General features: G+C 31.8%; 2 long non-coding RNA genes across 2 annotated transcripts in view; one reads left to right on the forward strand and one right to left on the reverse strand.

The window, feature by feature from the left end:
* LOC134762012 (uncharacterized) overlaps positions 1-17,644 on the forward strand; it is a 110,374-nt gene that overhangs the window by 12,611 nt on the left and 80,119 nt on the right. The gene's annotated exons all lie outside the window — the stretch shown is intronic.
* LOC129048298 (uncharacterized) lies at positions 4,692-7,093 on the reverse strand. Its single transcript, XR_008510528.2, has 3 exons — positions 6,949-7,093; positions 5,146-5,192; positions 4,692-5,043 (listed from the first exon to the last, which is right to left on the reverse strand). It is a non-coding gene; the product is annotated as an uncharacterized LOC129048298 (long non-coding RNA).

The following is a 17,644-nucleotide window of genomic DNA, read 5'->3' on the forward strand; positions in this document are numbered from 1 at the left end:
ACGTATTAATCAGAACTCTTTAGTTTGTAAATGCCAGAAACACCTAAGTCAAGGCAGTTAAATTAGAAAGGGTACTTTACTGATTTGTATCAGTATCAAGTCCATGAACAACACTAATATGGATGGTTATATGCAGAATGCTCAAGTAAACGCACTCACCACACACACACACGCATACACAACACCATTTTCCCAACTCTTCATTCCTCCATCTCTTACTTCCCTAAATATTTAAGCAAATTCTCTCCTCCTTAAGATTGACGTTCTTCAAAAAATTAGGGTCTTCCTCACTAAACAGAATCTCAACTGCAGAAATGAAGAAACTAACTCTAAGTTTCTGAAATCTGTTAATTAAACTTCAAATGACTTGTATTCCTATATGACTTGGTTTAAGATCAAAGCTGCCCAGATACATAATCTGGCTTGGTCTAACACATGGCCTTACAAAAGCCAATTTCACAAAAAGGGGGAGGGGTTAGATAAGTCAGGGAAACAAGGGTGGAGGGAAAGAGATTGTGTTGGTGAGGAAAAAAACCCAGAGGTTCACTGCAAAGTAATTTAAGCACCAAAAGGATGTGATCGCTTCTGTATCTGTTTTAGTGTCAATCTTCATTTATAGACATAGCCGTAGAACCTAACTTAGTGCTGGACAAATTATAGAAGCTCACTAAATACATATAAATGGCTATTTTTGCATCCTACATATGTCTCAGCCATACCCTACTTAAATGCAAATTCCTTTCCTCTTTTTTTTTTTTGAGACAGAGTCTCACTCTGTCGCCCAGGCTGGAGTGCAGTGGTGCGATCACCACTTATTGCAAGCTCTGCCTCCCGAGTTCAAGCGATTCTCCTGCCTCAGCCTCCTGGGTAGCTGGGACTACAGGCTTGCACCACCACGCCCGGCTAATTTTTGAACTTTTAGTAGAGATGGGGTTTCACCATGTTGGTCAAGCTGGTCTCGAACTCCTGACCTTGTAATCTGCCTGCCTCGGCCTCCCAAAGTGCTGGGACTACAGGCATGAGCCACTGCTCCTGGCCTCCTCTTACTTTTTTTGTAACTTTCACTAGCTTTGACTACAGTGAAATACTCTATTTGTATTTCATAACCAATTTCATATCCAAAAGCATATGGGAATATTTATGTCATCATAACAAAATATCAGTGTAAATTTGCATTCTATTTACTACAGTTTTATTTGCCAAGTTATGAACAATTACAAAAATACAAAATGAAATATAAGTATCTCATGTATTAAGAGAATAGTTTTAATTTATTATTTTTCTCATGTGTACAGACACTAAAACATTCTACAACTTTTCTATATTTTATTAAAATTTATATATGAGGCCAGGTGCTCATGCGTGTAATCCCAGCACTTTGGGAGGCCGAGGTGGGCAGATCACCTGAGGTCAGGAGTTCAAGACCAGCCTGGCCAACATGGTGAAACCCCAACCCTACTAAAAATACAAAAATTACCCGGGTGTGGTGGTGGGCACTTGTATAATTCCAGCTACTCAGGAGGCTAAGGTGAGAGAATCGCTTGAACCGGGGGTTGCAGTGAGGTTGCAGTGAGCCAAGATTGTTCCACTGTACTCCAGCCTGGGTGACAAAGCGAGACTCCATCTCAAAAAAAAAAAAAAAAAAAAAAAACAAACTATATATGCATATATAATCTCAATTTGAAAGATGATAGGGCACAAAGCATGTGAACACTTTGGCTTTGTACCAAATGCCACCATATGAGTTTAATCAAAGGAGATAAATTGTTTAACTATATTTCAATGAACAGTACAAAATACCACTACTTTTTAAATTTAATATTCCCTATTATAGGTGTAAAATTTTTGAAAATTTATTCAACAGCTCTAATATGTGATCCTTACTTCTTTTATACATAATATTGGTATGATCTTATTTAATAGGATTATAACAAGAATAGATAAAATATTCCACAAAAAAATGTGATTCACACATACTAAGCACTCAGAAAGTGGTAGCTATTATTATTTTAGGTATCTTCAAATACTGAATATTCTTCCAAATTCTTTGTTTCTAACAGCGAGGATTTAAAATGATATTAGCTGAGTCTTTTATTAAAGGGTACTGAATTGACAGAAGCATTTCAGGAATATCACTGGGAAAAATAATAATTGTAATTATTTGCCTGATAGTTTTCATCACTAAGAGAAAACTAAAATCACCTTCCTGCATAAATTCACCTATTTGACAATTTAATTATTTGAAAAAGCTGATAATATTTCTCCATGGAATAATATTAACAGATACATTTTAATTAATATTTTAGTATTTGTAGTTAATAATTATTCATACAAAACAGTCACTTGCTTATATTATTTGATTTTGTATTAATTACCATATAAATGATAACTCATATTTAATAACAATGAAAGAGATTTTCTAATATTAAGAATGTACGTTCCCTGGAAAAACTTATATTCTAATACATGTACAGAATTCTATAACAGAATGATAAACAGGTTGATAGATACAATGTTTTCAAACAATTAAATAGATTATATAATGATCAATTCTATCAGAGAAATCAAAAGAATATGTGAAAACAAAATGAAAATAAAACAGCATGCGATTTATGAATAGTGAAAAAGAGAACATTAATATATGATGAATTTTTGATGACAGGTATTAAATCACTATAGCTTTTAGATTCCATTCATTTATATAAAAATACATATTTTTATCCTTAAAGAATATTTTTTATCATTTTTGAAATTATATACTTGGCAAATATCTAAAATATACATTTTTTTAAATGTAATTTTAAATGTCAATTTAAAATCAGCCAAGGAATTACACAATACATTTAGGGGGCTTAGAGCAAAAGAAAAATTTAAGAACATATTTTACAACAGCCAATGCAATAAAATAGTGATGTAGGAGGCCTAAAAGTTGTTAATGTACTGACCAAGTAAGAGACAATTTGTGAACTGACAGAGATGAACTTCATTAAATAATTAGTCTATATTTTAACAGGTGAAGAACAGAATGTACGCAAGCTGAGGACGTAGAGACTCCAAGTTTAGATTACTCATTTTACATATGAAACATTAGAAAATGTTGAAAGTGATATTATTTCTTGAAAGAAAAATGACCTAATTGGAATAAACTTAATTAATTCATTTAAAATCTCAACACCAAGAAAGATGTTTTCATAGTTTTACTTACATCTTTTAAGAATGTAGTTGAGGAAGTTCTGCACACTAATTAGACCTCCATGAAGTTGATGGCTTGATGTTTTTCTTCAAAAATTTAATGATACAAACAGACTTAGCACAATATAAATGAATTAGGTTTATATTCTACTTGGAAAGCATTCTACACAGTAAAAAGGCAGAAAACAAAATTCTTCACTAATAGGAAGCTATTTTGTGACTGTGACAGTTGAAAAGCAACACCAAACTTGCTACATTTCTCTCATTCTTGGAACCTAAAAAAGAATAGGTATGGATCTACTAAACCATACTGAAAAATAATGTTTTAAAAAAGCTATTGCACATTTTCAACAAATAACTTAAATGTACTAAGTATACTGAATGTTGAATTTTAAAACTTAGATGTAGACACTTCTTGTAGACCATCATCATATGAGCCTCTGTCTAATGAAACAGTTGATTCCACTATTTATAGGAATAACTTATTTATTCAATATCTACATATGTATTCTGTGCTAGGTAGTGGCATGCTCTGTCCACTGGGGATACAGAAATCAAAATATTTCAGAACTCAAGGAGATTTTATGCCACATAAATGTTGTGGTGTGTCGGCTTTTCTCTTTCTCCTCCACTACTCTTCTCGGAGTCTTGTTCGCATCCTTCCCATTTCCAACACCTGCCACACAATCAAGTTAACTTTTAAAGGGAGGGGTGTTGTAGTATCATTGAAGACGGTAGACATTCTGAGAAGAGGTTGTATTGCCAATATCAATAGTCTGATTTTCTTAGAGATTCTTACTAACCCTAGATATCTAAAGATGTTACTGAACCCCAGTAGCCAAATTCCAGCTCTGTGGAACTCATCCTGGGTTAAACTACTAGAAGGGAATGAATTTTGACTGAACAATTACAGTAGTTAACAAGAAATTTAATTATTTTATTAATTATTTATTACAAAGAAAGAAGATGTTCTAATTTTTAAAATTATGTATTATACAAAGGCATAACAGATTTTCCAGCAGCAACATTGCATGAAAGTTAGCAATAAAATACACATTTTTTCTTCCCAAAGTTGATTATTTCAGCACCTCACCAACATAATCAAAGACTCAGTTTCTATGTAACATTGTGCTCACCATCCTTGGCATGCTGGCATTGCCTTTTAGGCTTATTACCCTCATGACACCAAAATGGTTGCTGAAGTTTCTGGCTTTACCTGCATTTGGAAAACTTAAAGGCAAAAAGGCCTGAAATCACATTTTTAACAAATTGTATACAAAGCACTGAGAACATAGAATCTTGTGTCTAGGTAAATTGTCATTCAATTATGAAATCTTGACAAAAATATTCAGATAAACAAGCTATCAAAAAGCCTGCCACACAAATCCTCCTCTCCCCACATTGGAAACTGTTATTGAAGAGGAGAGACAAATCTATGAGAATCCAAAGAGAGGCAGTGAGTAGTACTGATCAAGTATTACATTATAAGTAGCTGGAAATGGTTATAAGTCATAAAATGCTGAGAAGCCTAGGAATTAAGAGAAAGTCTTCAGATAAAAGTACATTCAGATATTCTGTAATATGTGAATTATTTGTGAGTGGACAATATTATGTAAAATGTGTTTGTGTACAAGTGTGTACTGTGTATGCATGAAAAGCTAAACAACAAATAGTTTAACATGGATGGCACCACTCCTTTTCCTTGCCATTGCATGATCCAAGGATTGCATATTGTAGATCTCACAGTGCTTATCTTGCTCAGACCGATTACCTCTCACAATTGAGGGGAAAAAAATTAAATTGTTACTCACTTACCTATCTTTATAAACTTTCTTGAGCTTAGCGAAATCCCTGGACAAAAATAAGTGCCTAGTATTAGTTTAACTAGATTATGACAGTGACTCAAAATAAATAATGAGACCCCTGCCCCTTTTCTTTCGTTTCTGTACTTACCTTCTTACTGATTGAATTGTTTCTCTTCTTGGGATACTATGTGGTTCCTACATGTACAAACAATAAAAATATAATACATAATAAATAACATATATCTCAAAAGAATCTGAGGAGAGTAGATAAATAGTTCACATAAGGGATTCTTGGGTATTGAAACTGGTAAGTATCTTGACTGTCATGTTAGAACCTACGCAGATGATAACACTGCACATAGAATTTGCATGCACCCACAAATGCATACAACTGAATAAAAGTAAAACTGGATTAATCTGAGTGGATACATTGCATAAATGTTAATATTCCAGTTGTGATATTATACTGTAGTTTTACAAAATTCTAATGTCAGGAAAAATGGGTAAATTTTACCAAGGATCTGTCTATATTATTTATTTATTTATATTTTATTGACGTATAATATTAACAGATGTATGCAGTTTCAGGGTATATGTGATAAATTTAAAACAGTCCAATAATTTGTAAAGATCACATCAGTGTACTTCAGGTATCCATCATCTTAAATATTTGTTTTTTTCTTTATGCTAAAACCATTTGAATTCTTCTCTTTTAGCTATTTTAAAATATACAACAGATTATTGCAAACTATAGTTACCCTACTGATCTGTGTAACACTAGGTCTTACTTCATTTATTTAAGAGGATATGTGTGCCCATTAATCACCTTGTCTTTAACCCTCCCCTTCCCGCACCTCTTTTGCAATTGCGTGTGAATCTACAATTATCTAGATTTTTAAAAAAGAATCTGGTAAGTCACATCTTAGTATGGATATGTCAAAAATTACATTATATTTGCAATTTGCATTTTCTTCTCTATATTGTTTATGAACTGTGTTTTCCTTGTAATAGATTAACAATTATAATCAAGCAGATGTTTAGCGTTTTAGGTAAATAAGGAGTTTGGCATCATGGGATGTAGGAAGCCTCTGACTCCACCTATAAACAATATCATCCTTGTTTGTGTATTAATTTATCCAGTACTTATAATTTATTCATATGAATAGATACAAATTAATTGTGCATAACCTAAAGATTGGTGCATAAATTAGGCAATACATGTGCTATTCTAATTGTAGAGATATGTATACATTTTCATTTAATACCTATCTTTCAATAGAATGTAAGGTTCATGAAACTCCAAGTGGTTTAATGTTTTTTCCCCTTTCCTAGTAGCCTGCCTGGCATTCAATTAGTATTCAACAAATATTGGAGAATGAATGAATAGGTACACAATTCTGTGAAATATATAGAGAAAGATATTTCTGACTGGAGATAGTCAAATAATTTTGAAAAACGAGATGTTTGTAAGAGGACTTGGAACTGGATTAAAAATTATGAGCTAGGAAAGGAGGAAAAGAACATTCTAAGGGATTGCTTAACATCTGCAAAGGCGGGGAAGCAGAAAAAATTAAGGGCAAGACATATTTGGGGAATGGTAAGCAGGATATAAAGGCTTAGAAAAAGAGATTTGAATTAATTTCTGAAACGTTTTATATATCATATAAGTACCGCGCGCTAACCGATTGCGCCACTGGAGCTCCTATCATGCTAGATAATTTTTATTTATTCAATAACCTTGACGTTTTCAGGCAGAGAAAGGAAGCAGTGAATTTTTTATTCTAAAAAATCTAATCTGGTCTTGCTTTATAACTTTGTTTGTGGGGATGAGGTAGAAACTGGCACAGGCGTCTGGAAGGAAGGAGGAATGAGAATATGCCTTAGTTTTCTTGGACTACCATAAAAAAGACAACATATTAGGTGGTTTAAACAACAAAAAATTATTTCTCACAATTTTGAAGCCTGGAAGTCCATGATCAAGGTGTCTGCTGATGCAGTTTCTCCTGAGGACTCTTTTTTGCCTTGAAGATGGCTGTCTTCTTTCCTGTGTTCACATATGGTTTCCCCTCAGTTTGTGTGTTGTCTTGTGTCTTAATCTCCCACTAAAAGGACACCAGTCATATTGGATTAGTGCTCTTGCTTAGAACCACAATTTAACTTAATTATCTCCTGAAAGACCCTATTTCCAAATACAGTCACATTCTGAGGTACTATGGAGTAAGGACTTCCCTATATAAATGTTGTGGTGACACAATTCAGCCCATAATGGAACACAATTATTAATTCTGATGACAAGAGAATTTTCATAATGTATATCTAGACATAAATGCTATGTCTATAGACAGTCATCAAGAAATATTAAAGTTTTTTTTTTAGAATAAAGCTTTATTTTCTGTACATGGAATCAAGTTTTCTGTAGCCCAGCCAGTTCATCAGATAAGAGTATTTGGCTAAACATCTCCAAAACCTTCTCTTTATAGTTCTATTTTCCTCAATCTCCCTTCCAAGATTGATTTTCATAGAAACAGGTGAGAGAGTTTCATTAAGTGATAAACAGGCATTCACACACTAAGCTGTTACCTTTCTTCACCAACAGAAATGTGCTATCATTGTACTTCCTGGCTGTCACATGTGGCATCTCTGTGGCATACCTACTGGCCTTTTTCCCGAGACATTTTCAATGGTTGACTATAATCTCATTATCCTTTTAATTCCATACATTACATCACAACAAAATAAATTTCTAATCATTCACCAGCATCAAAACTACAATCACTTCTCGTGAAATTTCTTCTATTGAATGCACGTAGAATTATTTACTATCGGATGGAAAGTTAAAGACATTTCTACTACAGAATGAAATTCTAGCTAATTAAGTTGGTAATGGAACTTAGATCTATCAAGCATGTTCATATTTTACAATAACTTGAATTAACTAGCTCTAGTGATGCTAATGTGATTTTGACATTATTTTCAGTGACAAAGTCTTAGCCTATTTTAATCAATTAAATCTGCAATTACATTAGAAAGTGTATAAACCATTTATTGAAATTATTATAAAGAAGCAAACAACTGAAAGTAATAAAAAAGGATTCATTTCTGTAACTGAATGCATCGTGGCATCTATCTACATAGTGCTCTCATATTCTTTTGCATATTTCCATAAAAAGACATCCATACAGTATCATAATTTTGCTTATAATATAGTATAAGATAGTGTTATATAGTATACTACATGCATAATATAGTATTTTATTATTATATAGAATATATAGTGTAATATATGCTATATATAGTATATTATTAATAATATAATATATTATTTTATGATAAAATATAATCTAATATAGTATAATATAGTATACTATACTATGTTATATATATATATATTAGAATAGAATATAATCTAGTATACCCTGATATACTGTGGTATAATGTAATATAGTGTAATATAATATACCACAGTATACTATATTTGATTATATTCTATTCTAATCTATTCTGTTACAGTATGGTATAATATATTATAGTACACCATACTATAGTGTACGTAATACAAAACATAATATGATATGGTTTATTTTTCTACTTCTTCCTTTATTCTACAGGCTATGTGAAGATATTTTTGCATCTTATTCTAAATAGGTAATAATTAAAATGACTTTAAATGAATGCCTAGAAAAAAATAAATGAAGTGTCAAGTATAAACATTAACAAACTCACAAGCACTGACACTTTCATTGCCTTATTCATTGCTTTGAACCTCATAAACGACTAATTTTTATTTGTACTGTAAATTAATGACTAACAGTTAGAAAAAAACCTAAAGTAGGATTAAAAATATCCTGAGCCAACATGTATCTGATCTGACCCTAATTCTTTGATGAGCCAAAGATTTTCTCCCAGATGCAAAAGGAAGTCTTTGAAATGCTAAAAATTGGAAGAGAAGGATAAATAAAAAGGCAATTTCTGGATTCTTTGCAAAAACACTTTTTAGAGATTTGTCTACTTGGTGAAATATTATGAAAATGGATTGACGAAACTAAAGTTGATCTGTTAATATAACTATTTTTTAGTTAGTGATAGTAAAATTTCATCTTTATCAAATGTTTGTGATGATTAGGACATTACTTAATCATTTGATTTTGATTTCACTTTTAATTTATAGATTAATGTGTAGGTTACAAAACTAAACATTTTTGCATATCCTATGATGACATGTGAGTGAAATAATATAATATGTAGTGTTTTGAGTCTGTCTTCTTTTACTTAGCATGATGTACTTGGAATTCAGTCATTGTTTCATTTGTCTGTAGTTCATTCCTTTTTACTACTAAGATTATAATACTACATTTATCCATTCTCCAGTTGAGGGACATTTCAGCTCTTTCCAGTTTTTTGCGATTATGAATAAAGCCGCTATAAACATTTGCTTACAGGTTTTGTATGAACAACAGCTTTTGCTTTATTTAAGCAAATACCTGGAGAAGGAACTGCAGGATCAAATGGTTAAGTTTATACAGTATTTAACTTTATTGGAGAGTTGTAAACCATGTTTGTTTTTGTTTGTTTGTTTTGCATACTGAATTTAGTTATCACTTGCTGTGTACCTACCCCCAAAAGTAGGTAGCTTAGAAGAGCAAACATACATTATTTCACAATTTCTGTGGGTTAGGAATTTGGAACTTGATAGCAGGGTAGCTCTAGCTCAGGGTTTCTCATGAGGTTGTAATCAAGATGTTCCCAGGCTACATTCATGAAACGCCTGACTGAGAGGAGAGGGGTCCATTTCTAAGCACTCACATTGATGTTGCAACGTGGTCTCAATTCTGCCACATGGAAATCTTCATAGGGCTGTTTTAGTGCCCTCAAGACATGTTAAGGGAATCTCCCAGACCAAATGATCCAAGAGACAGATCGATGAGAAAGCAGCAATGCCTAGTATAATGTAGTAACAGATGACACAGATCTTCATTTCCACAGCATTTGACTTGATGAAAGTGAATTACTAAGTGCAGACAACATTCAAGGATAGATGAGTTAGCCTCCCATTTGAAGGAGGGAGGAGTGAATATAAAAGGATTACTAGATATATATTTGATAACCACTACACATAGGGATATCTACTATCTCTAGCATAAATTATCAAAGAGCTACCCCTTTTCTATTTAATTGTCTTTGGCTTTCGAAAAGAAATCGAATTACCATACGTATGTATTTTAGGACATTCTATTATTTAGCATTGTTTTATATGCCTCTTTTTTATTCAATAAAATACTGTCTTGATTACTACAGATTTGAAGTCAACGATCAAGTCGTCTAGCTTTGTTCTTACTTTTCAAAACTGTTTTGTCTCTTCTGGCTTCATTGACTTTTCATGTAAATGTTGTCAATTCCTTCAAATGTTCTTTGGAATTTTTATTGGGATTGCTTAAATTTATAGGTCCATATGAACACAACTAAGATCTTAATAATACAGAATCACAATCTATAAATACACTATATTTGTTCATCAACGTAATTCCTATATTTAATCAATGTTTTATAGTTTTATTATTTTCAGGATACATATATTACATGTATTTTAGGAGATTTATACTTAAGCATTTCATGATTAATAATACTACTGTAAATAGTACTTTTTTTCTAGGATCAGTTTCTAATTGTTCATTAGTAGAATGAAAATGTTAACATTTCTTATTAACCTTGAATTCTGAAAACTTGTTTAACTCATTTATTAGTTTTGTTAGCATTTTGTTGGTTCTTCACTAATTTCTATCCAAACAATTTTGATGTTTGCAAATAGATATAATTATATATTTTTCCTTTCCAGTCTGTATGTCTTTTATTTCTTTACTTGCTTTACTGCATTTGTTAGGACCTCCTGTATGATACTATGCAGGAATTGTGATAGTTGATATCCTTGGTTTTTTCCAAACTTAGAGAGAGAAAACCCAGTTTTTCAGCAATATGTAGAAACATTATGTAGAACTGTGTGTGAGCTACAGTTTTTGATTTGTTTGCCTAAGATATCCTTTCTCAGATTGAAAACATGTTCCTCTATTTTTGGTTTTCTGAAAGTTATGTATCATAATTGGATGTTAGATTTTGTCAAATGCTTTTACTACATCTATTATCTTTTTTTTCCTTTAGTGTGCTGATATGGTGAGTTACATTGGATGATTTTCCAATTTTGAATCAATGTTTAATAACCAGATAAAACAAAATTGGTCAAGATATATTATCAATTTCATATGTCCCTGGATTTGATTTACTAATAATTTGTTAAAGTTGGTTGCATCTATGTTCATGGGAAATAATTATCTATAGTTTTCTTTTAATGTAATATCCATATTGAGTTTCAGAGGTGTATTAATTATGCTGTCATAAAAGTGAGTGATTTTGAAGGTGGTCCCTTCATTCTTTATTGGAGAACTGATTATGTAGGATTGATATAACTTCTTCACTAAGTATTTAGTATAATTATGCAAGAAGCTCCATGAATATTGAGATATCTTTGGCTATATTTTTTAACAACAAATTCGATTTTTTAAACAGATATAAAGTTACTCTATTTCTTCTTGGAAAATTTTTGGTAGTTTATTTACTTAAAAAATATTTCCAATTAATCTAATTGGTCAAATTTAAGGACATAGAATTTTGTTAAAGTATTTAATAGCCTTTTAATATTCCTTTAATAGCCTTTTCTCTTTTTTTCTTTTTGTATTTTTTGTCAGGTCTAACTAGAAGTCTATAAACTCTATTGATATTTTCAAATAACTATCTTCATTACAGATTGATTTTTCACCTCTGGTTTTCTTTTCAATTTTTTATCTATATTTTAATTTTTTTTCAAGTTTTTAATGTATATTTTATTTCCTGATGTTAGCTTTACATGTAATTTGCCCTTCTCTTATCACAGATGATTTTTGGACATCTGTATCTTCTAACAAAGACACTGAATTTTATACATTTTCTTTAAGCATTACTTTAGCTTCATCATACAAATATTGGTAAAAAATTTTTTCATTGGCATATATTTTACAGAATCTCTTTTGACTTCCTCTTTGATCCACTGGTTATTTAGATGTATGTTCTTAATTTCTAAATAGTTGGTTTGTTTTTTTTTCAAATATCTTTCTGTTACTGAATGCTATTTAATTATGTCCCAATAATACAGTTTTATCAGATTTCAGTATTTTGAGCTTGTTCTTCTGTGTCACCGGGAATATGATCCACCTGGGTGAATAACACATGGGCACTGGAAAACAATATATAATCTCTGTTTCTACAGAGCATTTCAGGATGTTGGGTAAATTACGTTGGTTGACAGTGCTGTTTACTTCTTTGTACTTACTAATATGTCCTGTACTTTATCTATCAATTCTATGAAAAACTGAGATATAAATTTTGCAAACTTGTCTATTTCTCTTTATAGTTCATCAGTTTTGCTTCATATATTTTAGATCTCTACTTTTAGGTGTATGGACATTTCACATTGTTATGCTTTTCTGAGTAATTGCCCCATCATTATTTATTTATTATTTATTTATTAATCACATTATTATTTATTTATTATTTATTTCCATTCCCTCCTACAGCAACATCATTAGCTCCTCTTTTTCCACAGGGTACGACTTTTATTTTTTTCCATAAGTAATATAGAAGAATACAATCTGCATGGACTTTCGTGTCTTTCCTCAGAAACTGATGTTCTGCTTCCCCAGGCATGCACCATGGGAATGGCTTTCTCCGGTCCCGTCTGTCATTCTGCCTTCAATCTTTCTTATGAGGACAGAGTAACATCTGTATCATGTGTGGAAGCTAGAAATCTAATCAACTTACTTTAATTGGAAATTTCATCCACCGAGTGTTCATTTCACAACCCTTTTATTGTCTGATCTTATACATGGAAATCTTGAAGCTTAAAGAGCTTTTAATTTGCCCAAGATCAGACAGCTAGGAAGTGACAGCGCTATGTTGCTTCTTTATTTTTTACTTCACTTATTTTTCTCTATACGGGGAAAAAATTATATTCAGAAATCAGATATATCTTAAACTGTTGAAATATTTATTAATATCAGTAGATCAATGGAAAGACATTTATATGCAGTTTTTTTCTTTTGCACACGTTCTATAATAATGTGAAAGGCTAGAAAAATATAAAAATGTTTTCTCAAAAACAGGCATATGGATAGGGATATGACAGTAAAATGCTCTTTGATTCTACTCCATTTTCTTGAATAGTGTAATGTAACTCTATAATTCTAATAATTATTATTATTATTTTGAGACGGAGTCTTGCTCTGTAGCCCAGGCTGGAGTGATCTTGACTCACTGCAACCTCCGCCTCCCAGATCCTGGTTCAAGTAATTCTTCTGCCTCAGCCTCCCAAGTAGCTGGATTTACAGGTATGCACCACCATGTCCAGCTAATTTTTGTAGTTTTAGTAGAGATGAGCTTTCACTATGTTGGCCAGGCTGGTCTTGAATTCCTGACCTTGTGATCCGCCCGCCTGGACCTTCCAAAGTGCTGGAATTACAGGCGTGAGCCACCGCACCTGGCCAACTCTACTATTTTCAAGACTCTAATATAGTAACATAATTGCCATATTTGAAAAAAAAAACTTCTAAAACAGACTATAATATCATTACAATATCCAAATGTCCGTAAGGGACATAAAAGCCTATATTTACGAAATTGAAAACAATAAAAAGGCTAAACATAGCAGTAAGATTTAGGAGCAGTGTGAGTTAAGGCTGGATATGGCAGCAGAGACTCAATTATGTAAGGGAAGAACATGGTACATACTTCTAAAACATGATAGTAAGTTTCAACTTTACCACCAGACCAGTGACAGCCATTGAAATACTTTTACAAAGCAAGAGATATGATTAGTTTTCATGGATGACACAATTTCCAATTTTTGTGATATATCTTAATTTCAAAGAGTTGAATAAAATATCTGATAAATTCCACTATTGCCTAAAATGTATTTAAAATCAAAGCTTTTAATCGAATTCTCAGACCATCAAAGGCATAAACATTTATTTTAAAGTATTAGCTTTAAATGTTATCTATCAATAGTTTTTATGGAAAATATAATGGAGAAATAAGGTGAATATAATAGTAAGGTAGCTTAAAAAATCCTCTGAAGTGAGTATTTAAAAATATGACTTCATGATTAGACACATCTATAGCCAAACCCATTTGACTGTATATTACAAGGTCTTAGTTACCATTTAATTAACTGAAGACTATAAAAACACATTGAATGGTACAGTAAGTTGTACTGGTTATCATAATACATTGGTAAGTAAGCGTCAATCATATTGTGGATTTCTAAGTCCTTACTCTTTTTATAGAACAGAAAATATAACCAGGAAGTTTTATTAGGAGATGAAATTAAAATAGGGAAAAAAAGGAATTTAGCAATTATTGTCTCTTCTAATTCAAAATGTCAGCTATAAGAACATACATCTTTCCATATATATAATTTTGAGAGTGGAATAATATGGAGTAAGGGAAGTTTTGTGTTTACATTGTTAATCGGCAAAATATAAAACTTAGTAAAATGCAGAATTAACAAAATTGCCACATTTCGGGCAGATCACAAGGTCAGGAAATCAAGACCATCCGGGCTAACACGGTGAAACCCCGTCTCTACTAAAAATACAAAAAAATTAGCCGGGCGTAGTGGCAGGTGCCTGTAGTCCCAGCTACTCGGGAGGCTGAGGCAAGAGAATCACTTGAACCCGGGAGGCGGAGGTTGCAGTGAGCCAAGATTGCGCCACTGCACTCCAGCTTGGGCAACAAAGAGAGACTCTGTCTCAAAAAATAAAAATAAAATTGCCACATTTAAACTTTTTGTGAGTAGTAATAATAGTAGAACTCTAAAAAAGTTTCATATGTGTTTAGCTACTCCCTAGTCCATACGCAGAATAGTGGAAGATTTCAGAATTCACCTAGTTTAAGATTTGGTAACAAAAGTCAAGGTAGAACAAAGGTTATTTTTAAAGAAGATACTGTAAGAGGCTAGTCCTCCTACACCTAAGGCTCATCTCCGCATTCCTCTAGCCATATGCATGCTTGCTTTCATTTTTATTGCAGTGTAACATAAGCTATAAAGTTTATGAACTGTGTAACTCTTAGGTGTACAGCTTGAATATATTTTATGTATGTATACAGCCATGTAATCACAATCCATATCAACACATAGAAAGTCCAGGTTCCCAGAAAGTGCCTCATGCCCCTTCCCAGTTAATACTTGCCGCAGGGAAAAAAAAAAAAAATTCATTTAAACATCTACCATTATTTTATGCTATTTATCAAGAATTCGTCTTCTTTTGAAATTCATTTAAATTATTAGTATTTACCCTTTTCTGTCTGGTGTCATTCACTTAGGATAATAAATTTTTGATTTACAGCTATTATTCATATCTGTAGTTTGATATTTTTAATTGCTATTTATTATTCCATTATATTTCATTTGCCTATTTATGTTCATTTGGTTTATTCTCAATTTGGGGTTATTATTAATAAAATTATAAAAAATACATTGTTTCACTTATCTTTTAATAGGCATACATGCTCATTTTTTTTTCTTTGCTCTGTAACTAAGAGTGAGATTTCTTGGTCATAAAATTAGCATGTGTCATAGAATTAGCCTCAGTTAATACCACTAAAATGTTCTGATGTAGTTTGACTACATTCTCACAAGGAATGTAAGAAAATTTTAGTTATTTCATATTTTTTTCAAGCCCTGGTATTATCTGTCTTATCTTTTTTAATTTCAACCTTTCTGATAGGTATATACTGATATTTCACTGTAGTTCTAAATTTGTATTCATATGATCAAAGGTGTTACACAATTTTTAATATATCTACTAGCAATTTATATATATATAATCTTTCTTCAGGCTATCTTTTGATTAATATGATGTGTTAAATTTAATGATTATATGTATATACATATATAATTATATTAGAGAAGCATATATGCAAATAGAGGAACATCTGATTAACTATCAGAATTGGGAAATTTGATTTTTTCTATTATTGAGACCTAAGGAAGAAATTGAAGTCATACTTCATAAGCTATTGGAAATAATTTTTATATATAAGAACCCTTTGGAAAACAAAAAATCACACATTCATTTTTCATTAAGAAACATTCGCTGAAAGAAATTTTATCAGCAAGAATCTAAGACCTGGTTCTATAAAATCATTGCCATAAGGGCTTTAAAAGCTCAGGAAATCTAGGACTTGGAGAAGTAATAACTTATTTACTGTTTAAGACCCTAAGGTGACCCTGTAATTTCTACCTGCTTAGTATTCACTTTTGTATAACTAACTCCTCTTAAGAGTGGGAGATACTTGTCGCTTGCAGCTAGTTAAGAGAATATGGCAAAGATGATGAGATATTCCTTCTGTCATTATAGTTAAGTTATAAGACTTCATCTTGCTGCCAAGAAACCAAATGAGCTTCAAAGTGGATTAATCCTAAGTCCAGTCTCCAGATGAGGACACAAACTGGCTAATAACCTGATTGCAGCCATCTGAGATCCTACCTAGAGGATCCAATTAAGCCATGCCCAGACTCTTGACCCACAGTAATTTTGAAATAAATGTGTGTTGTTTTAGGAAGCTAAGTTTGCAGTAATATGTTAAGTAACAATACAGAGCTAATACTGTAACCATTAAATGCATAATTAATATAAAACAATCTACTCAACTACTTATATTTAATTATCACAACAATCAAATTCCCATTCTATCGAGTAGAATTTTGAAGCTTGAAATGATTATGCTTTTTCAAAAGTTCAAACCATTTGGCAGTGTTCAAGCCAAATTTAAATTTGGAAAGCCCATTGCATTTCTTTCATACTGCACACCCTATGTAACATTCTATTCTATGGAAACAGACCAGGGCAATTCTTCAATAATATCAAAGAGCTCAGGCATATTCAAATTATTTTGTCTAAATGTTGTTTATGATGTTGACTGCAGTAGGATGTGAGATCAATGAAAATTGATAGCATAGGCATGATATACTGATAATGAAAGTTGATATGCACAAAAAGTTGATATGCATAGATGTGAGACCTATGAATGCTGGGAAATAAACTGTGGTCAACAAATAGACTCAGTGTAACTCCCCTGTCACAACTTTGTTCTGTCTGCTCCTATTGATGAAGCTGTTCTGGCAGAAAGTAAGCACTACATAGATAGGGTATGAAAACTTGTGAAATCTTGAAAAAAATTCTGGAAAGGGAACCATCTTGAAAATACAGCTAGCTATGAAGAAATTATTCCTTTAGCACCTTTCTGCACTATGTTTCAATATTTCATTCAGAATATATATGTATTCTCTTTGAAGAACATTACCTTTTGCTACTGAATAGCTAAGAGAAACCTTGGGTTTTAAATAAGTAGTTTAGGCTCATTATAATAGCATAGATTATAAAAAGCTGATGGTCAAAATGGAATAAATTTCTAATCCTGTGGGAAGGCTAATAAACTTTATTATTTTGACCTAATAATCAAGACATACATACATATTGTAAGATAACTCCAATAATTACAAAAAAAGTTCAAAGGAGAAATGATTTTTAAATTTACAAATAAAATGTACGTAAGTAGCTCAT

The sequence above is a fragment of the Pongo abelii genome, chromosome 8 (genome assembly GCF_028885655.2).
Source record: "Pongo abelii isolate AG06213 chromosome 8, NHGRI_mPonAbe1-v2.0_pri, whole genome shotgun sequence".
NCBI lineage: Eukaryota > Metazoa > Chordata > Mammalia > Primates > Hominidae > Pongo > Pongo abelii.